The following is a 19,118-nucleotide window of genomic DNA, read 5'->3' as shown; positions in this document are numbered from 1 at the left end:
GAACCCAGAGGTCTCTTCATGAGGCTATGAGACATTCTTGAAACATGTGTCCCTTTGCTTACACAGGAACAAGATAGTCAAAACAAAGAAAAATTAAAAAGGTCAACAAGATCCGGTGGGCTAGAGGAGTTGGCCACAGTTCAGATTACAAGGCTCTTCCTACTGTACACTCAGACAATTATGTGGCATACAACTTTGCCCTACACAGAGACATATTGGTGAGCAAAGTATGGAGTGGAAAGATGATGAAAGTATGAGATGTTAGGACCTCCCTCTCTTAGAAGTTAGCTCATGTAGAGCCACTATAATGTCATATGACTAAGGAACAACAGAATGCCATGGCTAGACATATAGACAAATTCTATAAGGATATAAATGTGAACATTGATTGTGTTATTTCAGAATTTGAATAATAATTGTAGCAGCTTTAGACTAAGGATTTTTCCTGGGCACTCTGACCACTAAGAGTTAATAACACACTGTTTGGGACATGGCAAAATGCCCAGGGTGGTTGAAGATTTTTGTTTTGGTCTAGTGTCCTTAAAGCAACCAAAGCAACCAGCCTGAGCACATGCCTCTAGATTCTCAAAAGTTGGGTTATGTTACTTTGGAAAAGAGGTTCTGCTTTTGTTTCCACAGAACATGAGAACCTGTGGATTGTTTCCAGGCTAATATGGTTTGATCAAGGAAGACCCACTAAGAGGACCAGATGACCCAACATCTAAAAACAGCTTCAAGGCAACTTGCTCAGAGAATACAGACAGCATCACAGACCAATCCAGTTAGGACTTCACCATAATCCTTAATTTTCTCAGGATCCCCATTAGATTCCTCATCCAGCCGGAAGTAGTATGAGAATCTACATCCAAATTCCAAAAATATTGTTTATGAGTGTTTATTTTTATTTAAAGCAGGTTGATTATAAGTGCAATCTCTTTCTAAAGAAGAAAAGGGGATAGTATAGACATGATAGGATGAAAGGGTAGATTAATGAACCTACTTTTAAAGAACAACAACTTGTTTGAAATATTTTACATTGGTCTGGATTTTAGTTTATTGATACAAATTTAAAGTCAATTTTGTTATACTGTATGTATATTTTTACTCTTGTTTAAGGTATTATGTTTATACAAGTCATTTAAAATTGTAATGTAAGAAATTAAGAAATACAGATTAATAGTTAATCATCTATGATAATCAAACTTGTAGACATGTTAAGTTTTCTAGATATACATAGATATATTTCAATTAGGTAGGTAATCTTCAAACACTTCAAAGATCTACAGAATTTAAATGTTTTAAATTGAAAATGTTTTAAAAACTTCGACATTTCTGAACAGAGAGACATGTGCTCCTGGCAGCACCAATTACTTCAAGGGAGATGATGTGCATTGAAGAAACTCATTATGCAGTTTGCTTTCTTTGTGGCAAAAGTTAGCCACTGGGCAAAAAAGTGCCCTTGTATAGACTGATAGACAGTATGCTGTATAAACTGGACATACAGGACCTATAGGAAAGTGACCACTAAAATTTGCAAGTTGAGATGGTGCTTCAGGTTCCTGCTTCACAAAGGAGACTTCCAGACATTCTGCAGGACATGGGAAGAAGTGACTGAAAGACTCTAGGCCTATAGGCTGAAGACGGATGTCCCAATGTTACAGAGGAACTTTGGATGACTGTCCAGGCAGGCAGCTGTCTCTGTCATTTCCAGAATTTGGGAAGTTGCTTACAATGCATTTCCTGTTTACTTGGGTAATATCATATCCTTCTGAGGTCTTTGATGTAGTTGAAGACCAGATAGTTATAATTTTCCTTGGTTATGATAAAAGATAAATTAGATTTGAAACTTCAGACTCACAAATATAGAATAGATGATAAAATGTTTTTCTTTAATTTAGCAAAATACAAATAGACTAGATATTGTAACTCTAATTCTTGCTTGATAACTGTTGTGTTATATGTAATTTTACTATATTAAAGTTAAAACCTTCATTTTTGATTAGACAGAAAAGGAGAAGTGCTGTGGATGTCTTTCTGTATGCTGTGACTATGTGTGCTCTGATTGGTTGATAAATAAAGCTGTTTGGCCAATGGTGAGGCAGAATAAGGTTAGGCAGGACATTTCAACTATGAGAGAAGGAGAAAGGCAGAGCTGAGGAGACACTGCCAGCTGCCACCAGAAGAAGAAGCAAGATGTAAAGTATCGGTAAGCCATAAGCCACATGGAAAAGTATAGATTTATAGAAATGGGTTAATTTAAGATATAAGAGTTAGCTAGCAAGAAACCTGAGCCATTAGGTCATATAGTTTGAAAATAATATAAGCCTCTGTGTGTCTACTTGGGTCTGAGTGGCTGCAGGACTGGGCAGGACACAGAAAAAAATCCAGCTACAGTTTTACACTCAACCTGGTGAACACTCTGTATTGGCAACTATTTAGAAAGCCACTGCTCACAAATTTCAACCTTTGGGGTTGATTTTTGCTGCCAAAACCAGTAGTTGTTGAAGTCTGACACATATTGCTGGACATCCACAAAAGTTCTTCCATTTTACACAATATGGAAAGCATTTGTTCTGCCAAAGTCATGCCTATCTGCAGCATGGGGGTTGACAGGATTCCATTTGTTTCTCATGGTTGGAATGTTAGCCTCTATAAATTACATTTTAAATAATGGCTTTACCCTGAGAAATCGGGCATTTCTCCAGATCTTTCCCTGCAGACCCATGTGAGCTATAGTAGGTGAAGACTTTGATCTGCACAAGTAGGTGAGATGCTCCTCAGTCAAATGTGAAGAATAAATACCTAGAAAACAAATGTAGATAAAGGAACATCAGAGAGATTCCACACTAACCTTGTAACATTTTAGATGTCTAGTAGACAACAAATTTGTAGTGTCAAGATGACAGTTGGGTATATGAGGTTTAGATTCCAGAGCATGGGGTGTGTATTAGGAGACAAAATTAGTTCTAAGTCTAGCAACTTGTTCAGACAAACTAGAGCAAACATACATATAAGCCAACAGGCATCTTAGGATGGAGTAACTAACACTCAGAACTTCTGATATGAAATCATTAGGTTCTGAGTATAGTAAATATTGGGAATAGGTAGACAATCTAGGTATGTTATTAAAACACATACTGAAATGTTAATTTTACTAATATCATTTTGTTTCAAAGCACAAAATAATTTGTGTGTGTGTGTGTGTGTGTGTGTGTGTGTGTGTGTTCAAGTGATAAGATTATTATAATTTTTATTTTCACCTTTCTTTTTGGTTTAAGTTCTCTCCAGTAGGCATAACAATTTTGTAATGAGAAAAACACAAGTACTTGAAATAGTGAAATAAATATACTTCTATACTGTATAGAATACATTTAATCCGGTGTTCTTACATCATAAACCCATGTACATTCCATTACATTAGGATGTGAACTTACTATGAAAAAAAATTCTTTTGAATTAATCAAAGAATTGTGCCTACAAACTAATTTTATTTTTTAAAAATATATAGAAAATGGTGCTGAGATACAAGTGGTGAAATCAAGATGAGGCCATGGTACATTGGATGTTGAACACAATAGAAGCATACTTATTGGATAAACCAAATTCACAGCTAAATGTCACCAGACACAAGTCTACTAGTTATCTTGAGAAGCACTTTATAAGCATGTGCTGATTCAAGTCTCAAATGCAGAGGGTTAACAAAAATGCAATCGGGGAACTAATTCTTGGCCACAATTCACATTCCAAAAGAAAGAATAACAACAACAAAATACCCAGGCAAAACCATCAAACCACATCCTGGTAAAAACCTTTAATGTGCTACTAGGACATCATCTGGTCCCCATCATTACCAGCTGCGACTTGCACACCCGGGAAAGGCCAGGCTTAGCAATAGGAACTAAAATCAAAGGCCCATGACAAGTCTTTGAAGTTGAATGTGTCTAGCAGCATTTTTAATGAAGGTGGTGACTAGAGAATTAAAAGGACAGGCAGAGCTAGTCAAAGACCAAGTTACTAGGTTAGATTATTTCAAGTCAAACAAGTTGACTACTTTTAGGTGGATCACAATAATCTCTCAGTTTCTTATTCAGTCCATGTCCATCAAAGGCCACCTTTGAGCAAACTCCATGGGGTGCATGGGAAGACGAAGACAAAAGCAGAAATACTTCATATAAAATAAGAAAAAATTACTGTTTCTGACAATGCTATAAGGAGACTTCGTCCTGATAACAAGATTCCCACAGCGGCAGTACAGTGGCTACAGTGGCTCCTGGGGCACATTCCACAGAACAATTCCTCGGGATCTAAGTCATGACCAAACAAGTTCATCAAGATAAACTCCTTACAGCAGAACTTCATCATGCTGTGAATGCCCCAGGGGGATGTAGCAAGTACAGCCTTCCCCTAAATTCTCTGATCATGCAACTCTTCTACAAAAAACATCTCAGAGGCATTGTGTTCTAAAAATCCATACTTGTGACATTTTTTCCAGGAGAGATGTGCAGCACTAAACAGGAAAGAGCATTGTGAAAATTAGGGCAGACACAGGCAACAGAGAGCTGAATGACTTGAAGGAGACCAAAAAAAAAAGACCAGTTAGGCTGATAGATCTCACAATGGCTACAAAGGTGAACTTACCACAGACAAAGACAATCTGTGATTAGGAAGAAAGCATTCATTCCACACTACACTTGGATAAGAAGCTGTCTCTAAGAACAGTGAAAAAACTCAGGCAAATAAGTAACTGTGGAAGTCAGTCATTACTTTGAATTATAATTAATATTCTGTCAATGGGAAGATAAAGGGTAATTAATGAAGAACCCACTAAGGTTACAGATAGCAAACCACAGAAGAGAATTTCAACATTGGTTGTTTTAAATTATTGTTTTGAATAATTCAAGAGGTGCCACAAATTTTTAATGATCTGAATATTTTAAATCTAGAATATTTCTAATTTATCTTTATTAATTTGCTTCTATAAGTTGTACTTGTCCCCTATAAGACTGTGTCCCCTATATGATAAATTAACAGTACTATTAGTGCCTTTGTTTCCTCTGGAATCTAAAATTATCACCCATAAGGCAGAAACCCTGCCAATTATAATTCAATTCTCCCAAGACATCGTCAAAATGCTGATTCATCCTGACTAAACAAGCTGCATGTTAATTACTCATCCCAATGTCAGTATGTTCATTATATCTGACTTTTGCCAAGGGAAAGAGAGGGAGAAGGGGATGTCCATGTTTTCTAAGTTAGTTTGTGGTTACGGTGTTTATCACGGCAACAGAAAGAAAACCAAGACACCTATGTTTGTACATAAGATGACTTCAGTCCAAATTGAGTAAAGGCCTCCGAGACCCAGTTCTCAGGGCATCCTGAAAGAAGAGGAGTGACAGATGATGGCAATGGCCTTACTTAGTTGTTAGTTTTTAGTGCATTACAATGTACTGTATATTGTGGGCCCCAATTAAATCACTCCTATTACCTGTTTTTAACTATCACACCTCAGAGAATAATTTAAAATATCCTTCCTAAGAGGAATGAGAATGTGAATAATATATACCCATTATGTTCATGTGAGTGGCCAGGGCATGAGCTCTTTACTATCTACAAAAACATAAAAGAATAGAGATGGTGCAGCTGGCTTTGACTCCAAGTCAACAAAGTGAATTAAGTACTGAGGAAATCACTTCTTGATACCCAATGAGAATGAACGCTGTGAGATTCTTTTCCAGAAAGTTACTGAAAGCTCAGTTGCAGTATTAAGCAGGGATCTCCACTCCTTGACCAAAGAAAGACAGTGTAGGGGGAATGAGGAGACTGGCACCCATCTGCTGTATCAGATGGATTGACTCAGGGGCCTGTGGGTGGTCACAATATCACCCTGTAACCTGCAAACATTTTCTTAGTTGCCATGGTCCTGAAGCTTTGCCTGTCTAAATGTTTGACAATACTGAGCAGCATCACTTAAAAAAAAAACTTTGGTCTATTTCAGGACACTTCAAGGTATAATATCATGACGTGATTTGAAATCAGAACAACCTAGATATGTGTTCTAGTTCTGTCTTTTGATGGTGCCTATGATATCATTCAAAGTATTAATTTTTCTCCGTCTTATTTCATTTTATTATCTGTCAAATGGAATTATGACACCCAACTCACAGCAATGTATTGTCTCTACGGTTATGAAGACAAGTTCCATATGAAAACCTACTTATTTCTGGTGTAACTTTAATCTATATTCATTTGCAATAGATTAGAAAATGCTACAATACCCACTTTTGATGCCCTGTTTACTTTCCACATACTTTGGTCCAGAATCCTTGGGACAATAATACCATCTGCTTTTATAAGAACTCAAGACAAATAAACTGGCCAACTTTCTGGACTATGGCCCAGAAGATGAATTATTTTACAAGGTTTATGCTAAGTAACTTTTTTCTAATCCCATTTAGATAGTATGTAAATAAAAAAGAAGTAAAGCATAAATGAATTTAAAGTTAAGAATATAACAGAAAAATGTGGAACTACTGTCAAATGCTTGAAGAAAAGGAAAACCAATTTCTTTAAAGTCTTCAAAAACAACCCCAAGACAGAGAGTAATTCAGACCTCTGCCAGTCCAGTTCACTGACAACCCAACCCTCATACAGTGGTAAAACATGATTTGTTTTCCTCTCTCAACTTCATCCATCTCCAAACACTACAGGACCATGCAGAATTAGGTTTACCTGAGAAGGTAGGTGATCAGAGCACTCGCTCATTGTCCACTTTCTACCTGCAAAGGTGCAGAACAGTGAAAGAGACCATACTGAGAATCTCAATAAGGACGAGACTGGGTGTTATGCTTGTCATTGTCTGTCTTCGTGCCTTGTCCGTTAGGAGAAGTCAAAGGACTGTCTTCATTCATGGCCAGGTGTGGGAGGACAGCTCCCACCTTTTAAAGGGCTCCTATGAGAAGGAGAGAGGGATAAGAAACTTTTAGATAGAAAGCTAGCAGAGAGGAGAAAGACAGAAACACAAGACAGCTTCGGGAGGACCTGGATCAAAACCCAATGGTCCCTTCTGCCTCTTCAAAGGGGTTTTTTATAACAATGCCAAGGGGTGGAGCAAAAGACCTCCCCTTTGCTAGATCAAAGCACACTTCACAGCCAAGTGTAGACCCTTCCAAACACCTGGTAACCACGCCTTTGGTCAAATCATCCCCCTATGCAGCCCTGCTGGGTAAAGCAAGCTCAGATTCTCAGACCCTGAGTAAGTTCTCACTAGGAAACCTCTGTGGGTCTCTACAGTCAGGACTGCCTCGGAAGAAAAGAAGTAAGAGTCAGTAGGAAGCAGAAATAAAAAGTAATTGGTGTGGCAGCCTGGCTACTTCCCAGAGGTCTCTGCTTTACTTCCCTCTTGCCCTGCCTTGCCCCCACCTTTTTATACATCTCTACTCAGTAAGATTGAAGTCATGAGCTTTGATAGTCAACACACAACACAAAGTGGCAAAGAATTGTAGTACGTGGTGCATCAGCTTTTCGTGATTAAACTACTAATTCACTTGGATATAAAAGACTGGAAGTGAACTTGTCACAAGAAGAATTGTGGGTAATGAGATTAGGACAGAGATGTCAGAAGGGGAAAAGACAAGGGATATTGCCACTAATTTTATGGACAGCTACCAGTGTCTACACATTCACATGCCTTCCAACACACAGCCTGGTCAGGGCTCTGTCATTGCCAAACAGATATTTCTGGCAATCTGCATTTGGATTAGAAATGAAGGAACCTTTCTCTTAATTGTGGCCTGAGAACTTAGAAGAGCAGGAGAAAACGTTACCAGGTTCCCATGGTCTAAGATAAGGCCAGGCAAATATAGACATGAAGTTAGATTGTCTCAAACAGACACTGTAAGCAGTGATTTACAGGCAGCATTCCTGGGGTTGGGGGAGGTACCAGCCTCAACATCGTAGACCTAAGGAGACAAGGCTTTTTAATCTACTGAACAAATGCTAAGTCAAATTACAGAAAACACAGTACTACAGAGATAAAAGCACATTCCCTGGGGCCAGGAAATTGTAGAGCATTAACAGGAAAGAATTCCCCCAGCCCACTCCCTATATTTATCTTTCTCTTTCTCGGTTCTTTTATCTTCATTTCTCATTTCCTGTGTCTTACTGACATTTTAAAATAATCATTCCATATGGAATTACTCAGCAGTTTATATATAAGTTTAAATATCAAAAGCTGTATTTTTCTCTAAACAATGATATGGACTTAAAATTTTTCATCTGGAAAAAAAAATCCTTAATTCCTAAGGACAACTGAAATGCAGGGAATGGTGTGATAAGAAGTGGACTAGGTGGCTAAGACCATTTATTTTTACTTGACCATTTGCTTCTAAAATCCTTACACTTTTGCATACCTGTCTTTAAAATGGAAAGCATTTTTTGCTCTCCTCATCATTAGCTTTATTAGGTTTTTACGAAATTACGACTCAGGTTACTTTCAATTTTAGAATTTAATATGTGTCAGTCTACAACAATTTTCTTAAATTACATCCCAATATTCATTTTTCAAATTTTCAAATTGCAGCACAGTTAATAAGCAATACTTAATAACTTAAAGTTTTAAAAGATCAGAACATATTTCATTATTGCAATCTTTTGGCTTAAATAGCACACTTTAAATCGTATTTCTTTTATTATTTAACATTTGTCAGTTTAAGAAATTCATTCTAAAATTTCAGTCAATTTTTACGTGTTTCATAGACTCTGCTTTTGAATGGACTTGAATAATCTCTTCAGTACTTATACTTGGATATCACCTCCCATTGTGTGGGTGGGTCTGAGGGATGGAACTCAGGTTGTCAAGACTGGTAGCAAGTGCCTTTGCTTGCTGAGCCATCTTGCCCACCCAGAATTATATTCAGCAGAAACCATGATAACGTCTTAATAGACAATAGCTCATGAAATGCTCACAATGACCCTACAAAATTGGTACCATTGTCTATTTGCAGGTGGGACAGTCTTCAGAAGAAACACAGAGATTGCCTGCATCTCCTGTCTGGCATATTGCAATGAGACAGACTAAAATGGGAAGTGGCAAAAGGCCCTCGGGCAGAGCCCAGGAGGACAGAGCTGCCACATCAGGGATGCTCAGCAGAGACCACACCCAGACGCTCCTCATGCTGGGGCATCAGTGTCCAGGAGAGAGGCTCATTCTCCTACCAGTGCATTCCCAGCCTCCCAGCCTCCAAGGTCCGTGGTGGTGTGTCTTTGCTGAGTACCATTCAAGAGGAGATTTTTTCCCTTCAGACCTAGGACCTCAGCTTTTAAAATGACATTTTTAATATAGTGAGTCATTTCTCAAATATTTAAATGGAGAAAAACATTCCAGAACCTCCACACTGTGTTCCATGCAGGAAGAACAGCCCTCCTCAGAAGCATGATCTTATTAACTGTTATGAATTTAATTGTGCTCCCCCAAAGGTATGTTGAAATCTTAACTTCCTGATATCTCAGAATAACTTTATTTGAAATTGCTTTTAAAGAGATCAAGATGAGATTTGCATGGATCTAATCCAGAAATGATTGTTCTTATAAAAAGAGAGAAATTTGAACAGAGACAAATACATGCAGAATAAAAGAAAAAAGAAAAAAAGATGGCAACAGGCAGGAAGAACACTGCCTGAAAATGGGAGATTAAAATGATATTTATATTCCAAAGAATGCAGAGATCACTGGCCAAGAAGCTGGAAAAAGGTAATAAGAACTCCCAGCAGGCTTCGGAGGAGCACAGCCCTGGTGATATCCTGACCTCAGGCCTCTGGCTCCCAGAACTGTGAGGCAGTAAGTAAACTGTTGTTTTAGACACTGACCCGTGCTGTTTCATTAAGCACCCTAGCAAACTAGTCCATCAACTGGCCCACCCTTGGCTTCCCTCCTTCTCCTCCAGCCTTTACAGAGTTTGCCTGGTTGTATTTGAGTCACTCTTCTGGCCTCCCCTTTTGGTAGCGTATCTTCTCTGGGCTTTCGTGGTGGGATTGAATCCTAGCCCATCACTGCTGCCAATGATGCTTCCACAGAGCACCACTACTGCCTGAAGATCCACTGCCCTGCCAGGCCTAAGGACGGTCGGCGATCGCTAAGCCTATTTCTAAACTTAGCATTGCAGCTCTCTCATATCAAAAGCAGCTTTCTTCTTTCCACCCTCCACACATATGGATGGAAATGGCAAGCAACTGTTACTTGATTGGCAGCCACTCTGTACCAGTACCAAGGTCCTGTGGCTGCAGATCTGCTGGTCGAGGACTAAGTTCAGTGGAGAATGGGAGTGTCTGCAGGCTTCAGCAATGCTTCCAGCATCTGAAAATCCCCTCCTCCATCTAATCCATAGGTCTGCAGGCACCTCAGTCCCCCAACTACATACAAATCTAAGAGGACTGTAACTGTAAAGTCCTGTCCATCTGTCCATCTGTACCCCCTGCCCACCTCAGGACTGCTGGTAAAAATGTAACGTTCCATGGGACACAAGAGAAAAGCAGTCCTAAATTAAACTTTAATTATAGTAAGATTTTTTTAAACTTTTGATATTTTCTATTTTTTTCTATGTAAAAACACTTAACTGTGACTGATCTCATAGAACACCATCAAGCTTCTCATGTCTGTTTTCAACAAGATATTAATACCTGAATAAATTGGTATTACCTATTAAATGGTATTAAAAATACCATTTTAGACCTTACTGTGTAAGATCCTTTCTATTGTCATTTTGACCCCTGATGACAAGTGTTTGAACACAGTATAGGTGAATAATGATGGTATTGCCCTGCCTGACAGACAGGGTGGCCAATGCCACTCTCTTACCCCATGTTCCCTGCTCACTTTTCAATGAATGTGTGACACCAACTCTGTCTTCTGAGTCCATCCTCTTAACTTCCCAGCACTGCTGAGTGCTCACTGGTGTCCACACTGTGCTGGGAACAGGCAAGGACAAGGTCTCTCATGGCTGTCCTGCTGGTGCTCATGCCCTTTAATTTTGGAGCAGAGGGTGGCAAAGCAGTGTCTTTCAACCCCAGTCTCACACTTTCAGAGACACAATCGTCTATACTGCCGAGGCCCGGGTCAACAGTTCTTAAAACATGACCCTGGGACTCTCCCTCCACAGAATTAACTAAGATCTTCAGAGAATGTCATCTAACAATGGCAGGAAATAAGACTGTTCAACTTACGTACATATACTGATCTGATGTTCAGACTAAAATGATGTGTAAGGCCTGCCTATCTGCCACATTGACAGGCCTAGGAGACAGTTATGGGGCCAGCTGGCAGAGATGGCTCCACCTTTGATCTTGTGGCCAAAGCTTCCTGGGAAAGGGCTTGCCTGTCCTTGCTCTGCAAGACGAATTGCTAAACGGTCTTATTAATGAAAAAAAAAAAAAAAACAACAGAGCCAGATATTGGGGTAAAAACTGAGAGATCAGAAGAATAGGACAAGCCATGGCCAACCTCACCTCACCAACTCCTCAGCTTCCAAAGAGACCTACTTCCTGTATACTCACGCCTATATGTCTTTCTGTCCCTGCCATCTCACTCCCTCTCTCTGCCCAGCTATTTCACTTCCTCTTTCTGGCCAGCTCCGTCTTGTCTTTACAGACCTGCAGACCTTTACAGTTACGCAGTGTTGGAATTAAAGGTGTGTGCCACCATGCCTGGCTCTGATCCCAGTGTGGCCTTGAACTCACAGAGATCTAGATGGATCTCTGCCTCCTGAATGCTAAGATTAAAGGTGTGTATTACCATTGCCTGACTTCTATGTTTACTATGGTGGCTGACTTTTTCCTCTGATCCTCAGATAAGCTTTATTAGGGTGCACAATATATTGGGGGACATAATACATCACCACATTGCTCTGAGATAGGTTCTCAGGACCCATCAGAAGTGTCCTGGCTAGTCATATGAGGATACATTCCAAGATTCTTAGTGAACTATGGATGGAACTGAACTTTAAATATACTCTCATGTTTTTCCTGTGATACATGTTATGCCCATGATACATTTTATAAATTTGGAACAGGAAGAAATTAAGAGCAATAGCAAATAATAAAAGCATAACAATATCCTTAATAAAAGTTGTATGAATATGATCTTTTTCAAAATATTTTATTGTACTGTAAACATTGGCCACCTCAAATTACAATTTTTTTCTTCTGTTATTGAGAACTTTCACTTTTTACTTAAAAGACATTATAATGGTTCTTTCTTTGGATCACTAGCTCCTTAATAATACACGGAGAGTTCTATTAATTATGAAAACTTGGCCTTAGCTTAGGCTTGTTCCCAACTAGCTCTTAAAACTTAACCCGTTTATTTTAATCTACATTCTGCCATGTGGCTCCTTACCTCTCCTCAGTACCATACATCTGACTTTCTCCATGTCTGGCTGGTGAATCACCTGCTTCAGATTCTTCCCAGAGTTCCTATCTCTGCCTGGATATCCCACCTAGCTTCCCCTGCCTAGCTATTAGCCATTCAGCTCCTTATTAAACCAATCAGAAGGTGCCTTAGGCAGGTGAGGAAGGACCAAGGCTCATCTTCACAGTGTACAAAAAGATTATCCAAACAAAACATCTTTTATAGTTTTCCTATGCTGTGTAAGTTGCTAATGTTGTTAATATCTTTCTTTGGAGCCATTAAGTAATTTGAGATGCTTGAGCACAAGGGCTATGAAAGACAGTCCATCTTATAAGATGGCTCCTAAGTGACTAACAGGTGGATAGTGCTTGGACACAATGGAAAACAGGAATGCTGAAAGGTTTTAACATACAGGTTTGAATGGAGCACAACTGAAACCTTGTAAGTCATTTATTTCTAGAACTGTCCATTTATATATTCGAAGTGCATTGCTTGAGGATAACTCAAACTGCAGGAAATGAAGCCATAGTCGGAACTGCTGCTTATCTTCTCTCAACAAGATTCTAAGGGCCTTAAGAACAGACAGAGGATACATGAGTGCACAGTTACTTTGTTCTCACTGCTCTTTTTCATTGCATTGGATATAATAGATGCTCAATCAAATGGAAATGCAAAATCTAAAGCATAGAATACTCTGGAGGCATGCTAGCGAGTTATTTTTTTCTTCATTTAGTTAAGTAAGTCCATCTAGCCTACAAAGTTTTTCTAAATTAATTACATCAGAATATAAAATCAAGTTTAGACAGGTTATTTTGTCATATCGTCTCTGTGATATCAAAGTATCTTAAAGATGTATCCTTATTATTACTGTGAAATTTTGATTACTCATAACACAAATCCAGTAAGAATTAAATAATTAAAAAAAACCTGGAAATTACTAATCTGTAACTTGTAACCTGTAAGGACAAGGGTTCCCTTCTCTACTTTCTTTTACACATTCACTTTTTCATGTCTAGCTCTCTATTTTTTATCTCTTCTTCCTTCATATTAGCATGCAAGCCAAGAGGATCCATATCAAAGGTGCAGCCACAGAAAAATACTGTTTCTTGGTGCTGATTCTAAATGTCTTAAAAAGATGCAGATAGGCATAGTTTGAGTTTCTGATAACCCCAAGGTCATGGCCAGAGAAATTGAGCTAGGTAAAAACCGTGGTTATTTCAATTTTAATGGCAGAAAAGTTGATGATACAAATTCCCCAAGGGGAGAAAGTGAGACCTAGACGAAAATCAAAAACCCCAAGGGGATCTAACAAAGTATCTGTGGTCACACCCTCAGTTACTCAATTAATTCAATTCTGACTCAAAGGTCCAACCCCCAGTAACCTATCACCCAAACATAAGAGCACTCAGATTGTAGCTATGACTACGGTTTCTGAGAAGCAACTATGAGCCATGTGTGCAGGTGATGAAACCTTTAACAGCCAAGTGTGTTTCAGCCTGAATTGGCATCTCAACATTTTATGTGGAGGAAGAGGCCTCTAAATCCTACATCTAATTCAATTGGGGTTTTTGTTTGTTTGTTTCCTGCTGCAACTAGTTGATCAATTGATTAGTGGCTGGGTCATTTAATTCTCTGGTAAAAGTATAAAGTCTAATCCTGTGAGAACTACAAAATTCTATGGAGAATTTCAAAAGAAGATCATGGCCTCAGAGCAAGGACAGTTGATCCCTAGATGGGGCACCCTACAGGGGCGGCCACTCCCATTCCTGCCAGGCCACATGATTAAAGCATTTTAAATAAGCCACCTGAAAATATTTCAACAGCTTAATGAGAAATTCCTGGTGAATCCAAAGGCATTTTCTTTCACTTTTTCTCATATATACTAATGTAATAAATTCCACAAAGCACATTTGACAAAGGGTGCATAAGAGTCAAATGGAAAATTTAAAAATGAACAAAAACTACCTTTTGTAAGACCAGCACAAAACACACACTGGGAAACAGCTAAATGAAGCCGAATGAGTGTTCCACAACACACACTCACTGAGCAGCCTGGCCTGAACTCCGGGCTCCAGACCTTCCTTCCCTGTAGACACTTGGATCTGTCCACTGATTGTTTGGAGCAGGCAGGACACTCAGTCCAAGTCTAATACAAAGAGACTGACTTCCTTCAGGCTTCTAGATTTTCCTTCAAGGCCTTGCAGGGCATAACAACATTAAAATCCATATTGTCATTGAACAAAATAACATGTAACCATTTGATCTGGTGGCCGAAAGTCAAGGTCTCATTATACAGGGCATCCAGGCCGAGAAAAGGCAGATGGAGGGTGGTGAAATGGACATTGCCGTGGAATTTCGGCTGCATTCTTCAGCTTCAGCAGGTGGAAGCATGTCTCTTGGGTAGCCATGTTTCACCCACCTCTTGCAGGACACAGATAAAAACTGGGTGCTCCTGCATGCTACACTGACCATAAAAACTCTAATGCTTTGTGTCTCTCAACTGCTCTTTTCCCAATCCAAGAACAGAACTGGCTTATTGCATCAGGGGGCGGTAAAACTACCATGAAGGTTATGAATTTTGATGTACAAGGAGTTTAAGAGATAGGGAAGCACATTCATGACAGAGCCATTCTCTGGGTGCAAGAAAATCAGGGTTCTTATTACCAGATGAGATCCATAATCAAATTATAGGGAGTCATTGGCAAATCATCAAGTTAGTTAAGGCATCTGCTTCCTCGTCTTCTATAAGACAGAACTGACAACAGGCAACACTGTTTATCTCCCACAGGAAAGAGAAGCCACAGTCAATTGTAATTGTAATATGCCATTGTTTAGAAGCTACATCCTGACTGCAGAGATGTGACACAGGAAAGAAAAATGTACATTTTAGAATTAGTGATAATTGGCAAAGTTGAGCAGTGGGGGATTACAAAACAGGTATGTCTTAAAGTGATTGTCTCTGGCTCCCCACCCCACTCCTGTTTTTTCAAACACACCTATTTTGGTTGTTAGCTTCCTGTATTTTAAAATGTTGTTATTATCACATGGGATGTATGCAACTGTGTATGTACGCATGTGTGTGTATGCACCATAGTATATGCGTGTGGCCATCAGATGACAACTCGTGAACTGTCAGATGGCAACCCTGTGGATTCTGGCAACTGAGCACAGATCACAGACTTGGGAGCATGGGCCTTTACCCAATGCATGATGTCAAGTTCTCCCATTCTCACGATGCTTTCTCTGATAGTTGCAGCTTGTGAACGTCTTTCCTTAATCGTCCTGTTGCAGACTGTGCCATATGCCAAGGGTTTTTAAGTGTGTGTGTGTGTGTGTGTGTGTGTGTGTGTGTGTGTGTGTGTGTGTGTGTATTTCTTTCACTAACTGTATACCATGTACTGGGCTGTGAATTGACTTGTGCAAGGCACACAGCAAGTTTGAGGAAACTCCTCACCTGGCTTCTAGGTAAGGGACATTTTTGGTGATGCTGACTGATAAAAGCCCCAGAGGCATCAAGCAGAACATTCATTCTTACCCTTAATGGGCTTTTCACTCCAAGCAATGCCATGAATGTGCTATCACTGGTAATGAACACAAACTAAGGACTTAAAAGGCTTTCAGGGCTCTGCATTCCATCATTGAGCAGCCATACCAGAATGTTTCTCTCTGCATACAAATCGAATGCCATTCTAGATGTAAAATTAGATCTTGCCATCGAAATTTCTCAGGACATGAATTCTCAAGTGGATCAGTGCTGACACGTATTATTGGGTTTTTATTCTTCACGGTGCCTAAACCACTCCCAGCATGTTCACAAAGCACTTAGAGAAGTGCACCCACCCCACTAGGCTGCCAATTGATCATTTAGTCCATTATCACATAACATATTACCGGAGAGTGGCGAAAGCACAGAGCAGAATCTGGTTCCTTATCATTATTTACATGACATATATAGCACTTTCCACTAAAGAGCTTCGGGCTCTGTGCAGGGAATGTTTAATGAGTCACAGTAACTTATAGGCATCTACGATGAGGCAATCCCAAACCGAGGAAACAGAGGGCAAAAAAGAAAAGGTAGAGAAAGAGAAAATCTCCACGAGCAACTAAATGGGGAAAAGCAAAATGAAGACCCAAAGAGCATAAGAGTGACCTGGAGGATGGAGCCCAGCAAATGGCATATCCAAACATCTAACAAGCTCCACCTGCCCTGTGCCCTTTATGTCAGAGAACAGTTTGTATACCTGGATAAAAGACCATAGTCAGCTCCCATTTCTATAATTCAACCAACTGTTGATTAAAAATACTTAGGGCAGTTGCATTTGTTTTTATCACATACAATTTCCTCTTGTCATTATACCCTCAGCAGAGTAGTATATAGTGTTTTCATTACATCAGACACTGCAGAGACCTGGAGATGATTTACTGTATAGATGTAGTCGTCCAGGAAGGATTAGAAGTACAAAGCATGACCTGCATATGTCTGTCATATGCAAGTTTCATACATAATTTTAATTGGGGATTTGAGCATCTACAGAGCTTGACATCTATAGAGAGTCCTGGAAACATGTACCTAAGGAATCCACAAGAGAAGAGCATTTGGTATAGGATATAGGAAATGTGTTTTTATGTAGTACTGGGTGTGTTAAATGTGAAGGAAAGCCAGGTGGTGGTGGCACAAACTTTAATCCTAGTACTTGGGAGGCAGAGGCAAGCAAATCTCTGTAAATCTGAGGCCAGCCTGATCTACAAAGTGAGTTCTAGTGATACACAGATATCCCCCTCCACCACAAGAAAAGGTGAAGGGAAAGTGAGCATATGGAAATATCTGTGTGAGTATAAAAGTGTATCAATCATCTAGTTAAATATATTGCAACCATCCAGAGGAGAGGCTATGAGTCTTAAGGTCTGTCATTGCTTATTCTGAGAAATAATGAGAATGATGCCCATATCCTTGGCCTCCTAGCTATTTTACTTTTAGATAAAGCCTTGTCAATAGTCATCGGAATAATCTTTGCTCTAGACTGTTACCTTATTTGGGGCAATTTAACTAGGCCATTCCATAGACAAGCCCCAGCCCAACCCATCCTGCACATGACCCAGGAGTCTACTAAATAAGAAACAGAGAATAGTGAAGTTGTTAAGGGTTATAATTCCCAAGTAACTAATGTGGTCATGCATGACTTTCACAGTTCTACATTGGATGTATAGACCAGTTTCAAGAATGAAAAAATAAAAGCAACCAATCTTTTTTGAGACAGGGTCTTGCTATGTAGTCCAGTGTGACCTGTAACTCTTTATGTGGATCAGATGGTTTGGAACTCAAATTCACAGGTAGATCCTCCTCCTCCTCGTCCTCCTCCTCCCTTCTCTCTCTCTCTCTCTCTCTCTCTCTCTCTCTCTCTCTCTCTCTCTCTGCTCTCTCTCTGTCTCTGTCTCTCTTTGTCTCTCTGTGTCTTTCTCCCCAAGGTGCTACGATTGTAAGTGTGCCATCATGCTCAGATAACATTTTTTTTTAGACAGAAGATCACTATGTAGCCCAGGCTGGCCTTAAAAATCAAGTCTCCTGCCATAGCCTCTTGACTCAAGTACTAGGATTACAGGTATGTGCCAGCCACCATACTCTATTTGGACACTTGTAATTATCGTATTTTAGTACACATTCTGAGTATGTCTTAAAGACTTTGTCAACTCCCAGTATCTCCTCAAATCACTAATTGCAGTCACATAAGGCCACATCAGCTCATCAAGGTCTCTTTAATCACAAACGAGTCTCATTACCAAGATGTACTCTCTCCAAGAAAGTGCCAAGAGAAAAGACACAACTTGAAGGGATTTGGCAAGGTTCTCTGGTCATTTGCACAAGATAAACGGTCCCTTTACCTCATTAATTCACATCTTTTGGCATTGAAAACATGCATTATCCTTGCAGTTTATCACCAGCCTCAGAAAACCTTGGAAATTTCTGCAGAAGCTTAATGGCTCAGACTAAAAATGGCAAGCCAAATTCCCCCAGCTGGCATCTGCAATGTGCTAGAGCCATTCATGGGATGGATATTGCTTTCCAGATGAAAATTAAGCTGGAAGATAAAATAGGAGTTGCTTCAAAAAGTGCCATGTAATCTCTGGATATATTTGGGGGCAGCTTAATTTCCATTTGTCTAGGCTTTCAGTTGTTTACCATAGAAAGTTCACCAGGGAATGGGAAGGGAAGCCAAGCTTGCATGAAATATTGCAGACATTTTGTCTCAAAGGGCATTATGCACAGTCACCACATTTTTAAACATTCAAGTTCACCTTCCGGAGCTACCTCACCACACCTAATTTCTTATTGAAGAATTGCAGAGGTCCGGGATTCAGTAGTAATAAGTAGCATGGCAGTCAATATTGTGAACCTGACAGGATTTTAGATTCACCTGGGAGACAAACCTCTGTCCTCTGTCCGCATCCATGAGGAAATATTAAGTCTGGGTTAACGAAGTTGGGAAGACCCACCTACAATACGGACATGACCGTTACTGGGATCTTGGGCTGAATAAAAAGAAAAAGCAAATAGATCAGGGCCATCCATCTGCCTCTGCTTCATGACTGCAAAGCCAGTGTGACACCCCCCCCTCCCCGCCTCTCACTGCTGCTGTCATGACTTCCCTGCTCTGATAAACAATACACTGTGAGCCAGAATAATACTCTCCTGCCTTACGTTGATTCCATCAAGTGTTTTG

Source organism: Peromyscus maniculatus, chromosome 4, assembly GCF_049852395.1.
Source record: "Peromyscus maniculatus bairdii isolate BWxNUB_F1_BW_parent chromosome 4, HU_Pman_BW_mat_3.1, whole genome shotgun sequence".
In the NCBI taxonomy this organism is placed as follows: domain Eukaryota; kingdom Metazoa; phylum Chordata; class Mammalia; order Rodentia; family Cricetidae; genus Peromyscus; species Peromyscus maniculatus.
This window is presented reverse-complemented; position numbering follows the sequence as displayed.